Raw genomic sequence first — 6,152 nt, 5'->3', positions numbered from 1 at the left:
TAGAGACTAAAAGTGAAGTAACTCAGGAGCGGAAAACCAAACGTCATATGGTCTCACTCATAAGTGGGAGCTGAGCTATGAGGATACAGAGGCATGAGAATGACACAGTGGACTTTGAGGACTCAGGGGGAAAGGGTGGGAAGGAGTGAGGGATAAAAGACTACAAACTGAGTGCAGTGTATACTGCTTGGGTGATGGGTGTATCAAAATCTCACAAATCACCACTAAATAACTTACTCATGTAACCTACCACCACCTGTTCCCCAATAACCTATGGGGAAAAAAAAAGAATAGCTTTTTGCTCCTGATTCACTACTGTTCACTCTCGCCAATGAACAAGTCGGTCAAGAAGCTGTGCTGCAGCCATGGCTTTTAAAGATCCCGGAAAAACACCCATGGAGCTGGAGGTGGTGATTCACTGAATTTGAATCACGTTAATGAGCTGCCACATAAAATCTCTGGAGAAATGTGTGCTGACTTGAACAGAGGAGCAAAGGAAAAGAATCCCGAAGTGAAAGGACCAGTTAGAATGCCTACCAAGACTTTGAGAATTACTACAAGAAAAACTCCTTGAGGTGAAAGTTCTAAGAGATGGGATCATTTCCAGATGAAAATCCACAAGCCACTCATTGACTTGCACAGCCCTTCTGAGATTGTTGAGCAGATGACTTCCATCAGTATTGAGCGAGGACTTGAGGTTGAAACCACCATTGCAGATACTTAAGTCAACTATTTTAATAAATTGGTTACCAGTTAAAAAAACAAGAAAAGAAGAGAAAGATACACCAGAGATCTCCCTCTGTCTGTGTGGGCAGGCCCTGAGGCAAGGTTACGTGAGGACATGGTGAAGACTTGCCATTTACAAGCCAGAAAGAGAGCCATTACCAGGAACCTGCTCTTAGACTTCCGACCTCCAGAACTGTGTGAGAAGATAAATGTCTGATGCTTAAGCGATTGGGTCTGTTGTATTTGCTATGGCAGCCGGAGCAGACTAAGACAGGGATAAGGAGGAGGTAGTTGAAGTCAGAAGGCCATCCTAGGGGCTGTTGCATCTGAGCAAGCAAAATCTGTAAATAGATTTTCCTCTATGAGTAATGTGGAGGGGTTGTATGGAGCTGAGGGGATGTGGGAAACAGCTTTGTGCTGGGAGCACACGTTCAAAGGCTGGTGAGTTTGGGGAGCTACAGACAGTCCAGTATTTCTACAAATTAAAACGCAGAGGAGGCTGGGTCTTGGAAAACCTCGCGTGCCCCCATGGAATGTGAATCAGCTTCTGCCATGGTCCTGATAGCTTCCATTTGTGGGTCTACCGGAAGGCTGCATTTGTCTTTGTTAAGCTGTGAATGCTGAGGCAGAGAGTGAGTGACAAAGGGGCTGAGTGAGAACTGAGGTTCCAGTCACCCCCACATCCATCTCTCAGGCCCAGAGCTCTCCACAAGTTGATGGTGTAAGCAACAGAGAGTTGGTGAAAGGTAAATACTCCTAGCCTGCAGGTAAAAGGCAGTGAAGGGACTGCAATCCCATTCCTAATTCTATACTGAAGAAGATGTGATGGGGACAGAGAGCAGAGGACAGGCTCAGGTTACTTTAGGTGATCTCTTCAGCAAGAGGTAGACAGGACTTGGACTGTGCGGGAGGGATCATTTAAGGGAAGGAGTCCAGGATAACTCCCAAGTCTCTGCCTGGTTTCACCTGTGGGGAGGAAGCAAAGAAACTGGCCTAAAGTAGTGACATTTTTTATCCTGGTGGACATCTGGAAGGCAGTTCAGTCTAGGACTTGCAGAGAGGTCTTGGCCAGACAAATGGGCTTGAGGGCAACCTTGCTTCATTTCCCACTGCTCCTAAGTTTTAGCTTACTTTCTGGTAGATTCTACAGATGGGAGATAGTAGGATCACAGCAGAAACTAACTCTCTATCTTGTCCACTCCAGGTCACAGGAATCTGCATTTAGGTTTCCCTTAAGGCAAAATTGGTGGTGTCATGTGACAGGGGTTGGGGTGGGAAGAAGGGAATGTTCAGTGACTTAAATACTTAGAAACACATCAGCCAAAATGGTTTTGTGGTAGGAATTTAAATTGTGCTTGCACAGCTTGCCATGCTGGTCTGAACTTTCAGCAGAGTACCTTGGATTGAAAAATAACACACATGTCATGGGCAAGGCACTTTCATGGACTTGGAAGGAATGACTATGCTTTCTACATAACTAAAGAATTAGAATTTAGGCTGGGTGCGGTGGCTCATGCCTGTAATCCCAGCACTTTGGGAGGCTGAGGTGCGCAGATCACGAGGTCAGGAGATAAAGACCATCCTGGCCAATATGGTGAAACCCCGTCTCTACTGAAAATACAAAAATTAGTCAGGCATGGTGGTGCGTACCTGTAATCCCAGCTACTTGGGAACCTGAGGCATGAGAATCGCTTGAACCCAGGAGGTGGAGGTTGCAGTGAGCCGAGATCCCACCACTGCACTCCAGGCTGGCGGCAGAGCAAGACTCAGTCTCAAAAAAAAAAAAATTTAGAATTTAAGCCCACTTGTAGCATTATAATTTGTTATACACATAGAGTCACTAAGACTAACAGGAGTCCCTATCCTTAGGAGCTTAGGTAGAGCACAAATGGGCACACCCCAAATCAGAACAAACTCATGGAGGGGCTGGGCCTCCAAAATTGTCATTGCTGCAGCCCATCATGAAGCAGGTGGGTTTCAGGGGCAGTGACGAGTTCCCAATTTGGATAAAGAGAGCTATGAACATTGACTGGCAATACTTTGGAGGCCTAGGATGACTGTTCAGCTGGCTAGGACAGGAGCAGACCCTGTGAAATGTGTGGAAAAGGATCCTTGAAAAGATGGTGCTATGGTTTGGCTGTGTCCCCACCCAAATCTCATTTTGAATTGTAACTCTCACAATTCCCACATGTCATGGGAGGACCCCAGTGGGAGGTGATTGTATTAAGGGGGCCCGTCTTTCCTGTGCTGTTCTCATGACAGTGAATGAGTCTTACAAGGTCTGATGGTTTTAAAAATGAGAGTTTCTGTGCACAAGCTCTCTCTTTGCCTGCTGCCATCCGTGTAAGATATGTCTTGTTCCTCTTTGCCTTCCATCATGATTGTGAGGCCTCCCCAGCCACATGGAACTGTGAGTCCAATTAAACATCTTTCTTTTGTAAACTGCCCAGTTTCAGGTATGTCTTTATCAGCAGTGTGAAAACGGACTAACACAGATGGGATGAGGGAGAGGGAGCTGGAGGTTTAGAAACAGTGCTATGGATGGAGGTCTGAGCAGGGAGGAGGATGGAGAACAGTCCTGTTCAGAGGAGGGCGACAGGGAGTCGTGGTTCCTGAGGAGGCGCAGGGAGTCAGGGAGGATGCTGGTTCCACCGTGGAAAGCAACAGGGCAGGGAAAGGAGACCTGACCCCCTCTTGGATGAGGCTAGATGCTCCTCGCCAGTGTAGCCACGAGGAGAGAGGTGAGAGGAAGCCTAGGGGAAATAACCTGAATATTTGAGGGATGAGCCTAAGAAAAGATATATGAGGTGAGATTTTTAAAGGTGAAGAAAGATCAGAGAGATTATGGACCTGGGATGGCAAATGCAGCAGTACGTGTTTGCTTTCTCCTTGGGCAGAAAGAGAAGGAAAAAAATCTCATGGATCCTAGAATAGTATGCATTTGCTAATTAAAGGCAAAAAATCGCCTCTGGGAAGGGAACTCTGAGATGCACGGATTGCAAGTGAGATGACGGTGAGGAACTATTAGTATTTAGGAGCTCTCTGGAACTTTGAGAGATAAATTGGATTTGTTCAGGTATGGAGGACAGGAATTTAAAGGTCCAGGGACAAGTGGAATCCATCTAGCTGTTTTTATATAGGAGGAGAAAGAAAAAAGAAGTAGGGTCACAAAAATAAATAAGTAGGAGTTCAGAAAGTTAAGGAGGCTTGGTGCAGTGGCTCACGCCTGCAACCCCAGCACTTTGGGAGGCCAAGACATGAGGATTGCTTGAGGCCAGGAGTTCAAGACCAGCCTGGGAAACATAACAAGACCCCATCTCTATTTAAAAAAAAACAAGTGAAAGAAAAGATCACAATACAGGGAAAAGTGAGCTAAGAATCCTGGCGTTAGAGAGCCCTCGATGTGGTCCTGATTTGGCTATTTCTATCTGTTCCCTGAGCCTAACCTCAGCGCTGGCCTCTCCAAACCTCTTTTCAGTCCTCTCATTTTGAAAACGAGGGCCCATTACACATTCTCTGAAAGCTTGCTGAGTGATTTAACCACATAGTCTAGGGAAGTCACTCATCAAACATTAGGCTTCTCTTTTTGATTTTTATCCTATAGTGGTATCTATCTAGAGGCTGGTGAAGACAGTGTGGTGGAAGAAAAGTGGGAAGGATACACTGAAATAGGACATAGACGTAGAGGGGAGTCCTTGATGGTCATCTGGCTTGACAGGGAAAGTTAGAGAGCTCTCCTGAACCACAGTTACAGAGCTTGGGGTTATAACACACACAGCCCCAGAGAAAACACTTTGTTACCGTATTTCCTCTTCTGCTGGGGCTCTGGCATCTTAATTGGTCAAAAGGCAGCAAGGATCCGCAAAGCCTGTTCCGAATTTGTCCAGGTCTATGCATTAACGGCTTCCTTCTCCCACCTTCCCTTGCGAGGTCCAGCTATTAATTACACTAAGTGACAAAGATTCTCCTTGCTGCATGATGGACACAAGGATGAATCTTTGTTACTGACTGCAAGTAACAGAACGAGTGGTGACCAAGAGTCAGGCTGGGAAAACACACTTCAAATCACGCAGTGGGCATATGGCACTTTCTTCTGAATTGACACAAGAGGCTGCAGAGAAACAGAGTGGGTATTATTTTGTTAACTTCCTCCTATGAAAATAGAACCTCCGTCCTTTTTTTTGCTGGTTCATTTCTGGCACTGGAACAAACTGTCTCTTTACATTAGTTCAGTTCTGCAGAGAAATGCTCATTTAGAAGGAAATCGTTGGAAAATCCAGGCAAGAATCCATTTTTTAAAGTCACAACTGAATGATTGCTTTCTTATTGTGCTACATGGGGCTGGAAAAATCATTCCTTTTTGTACATATTTTTCTTTTTTGCTTTGTGTTTTCATTCTGCTTAAGACACACATATGTGCCAAAAATGAAAACATTTTCAAAGGGCAAGTTTCAAGGACTCCTAAAAATAGGACCAGTTGCCAAATATATATTTCCCCAATATGTAAATGGCTGAAAAGGAGCACAATGAAAAGCATATGCTATTCAAATTTTCTTTAGAAAAACAAGAGCTGGAGGAGCTGACTGAATCTCTTTAAACTAGTGGCTTCCATGTAAGTTTTATCTTTAAGTCTTCAGACATCATTCTTTGCATATTTTACATCTATCTTTTCATCAAGACTGAAACAAGCTACAAGAATAATCTTATTTTCCAAATGGGAAAAAGTCATTTCATCACATCAGCCTGTAACTTGACATGAACCTTGCAAATAAGCATTAAGGCCAAAAAAGGTATCAAACACCCAGAACATCTAGGCCACTTGTGGCTGCTTCACAGATCTAGGGGCAAATCCATGAGCTGGAAAGTAAAGGCACATTAGTTCGGGTAAGAAGTCTTTTATTTCTTGGCTTCTGTGGCCTGCAATCAGGAATTACGTGATATTCTTTCTGGAAACAAAAAGGCAGAGCATATATACATTAATTAAAATCAAAGAAGTCAATGGTGGAAGGGGTTTGCTTAGCATTCTATGGCTGTCACCCAGTATGAATGGATGTTCTCTATTCTTAAACCTGTGCCTTGTAATTTAGGAAAATTATCATTCTTTGTGAAAAATCCCATTGGTGAGCTAATCTCTCAAATGCCTTCTTTGATTTTCTGAAAAACAAAAAAATTTTTTTTGATCAACGAATCAACATGTTTAATGATTATAAGTTGTCTTGTCAAAGGTTTACAAACCTGCATGGCCGTGTCCTTCTTGGGTGGGCTCCGAGTCCCCTGAATTCCCTGGAGACGTCCTTTTCCTCCAGCAGGGCTATGGAGGCAGTGCTTGGCCAGGAAGTAAGGCTGACAGTCTACACTTTTATCCTTGGAATTATCTTGCTTTCCCAGCTCTGGTTAAAATTTTTCTTTCATATCTTAATATTTCC

General features: G+C 44.2%; 1 pseudogene; it reads left to right on the top strand.

Moving 5' to 3' along the window:
* The first annotated feature begins 365 nt into the window (after positions 1–365).
* LOC100601496 lies at positions 366–724 on the top strand (annotated as a pseudogene).
* The last annotated feature ends 5,428 nt before the right edge of the window (positions 725–6,152 follow it).

The sequence above is a fragment of the Nomascus leucogenys genome, chromosome 25 (assembly GCF_006542625.1).
Source record: "Nomascus leucogenys isolate Asia chromosome 25, Asia_NLE_v1, whole genome shotgun sequence".
NCBI classification, from domain to species: Eukaryota; Metazoa; Chordata; class Mammalia; order Primates; family Hylobatidae; genus Nomascus; species Nomascus leucogenys.
The sequence above is the reverse complement of the archived record's forward strand: the minus strand, read 5'-3'. Positions and strand labels throughout refer to the sequence as shown.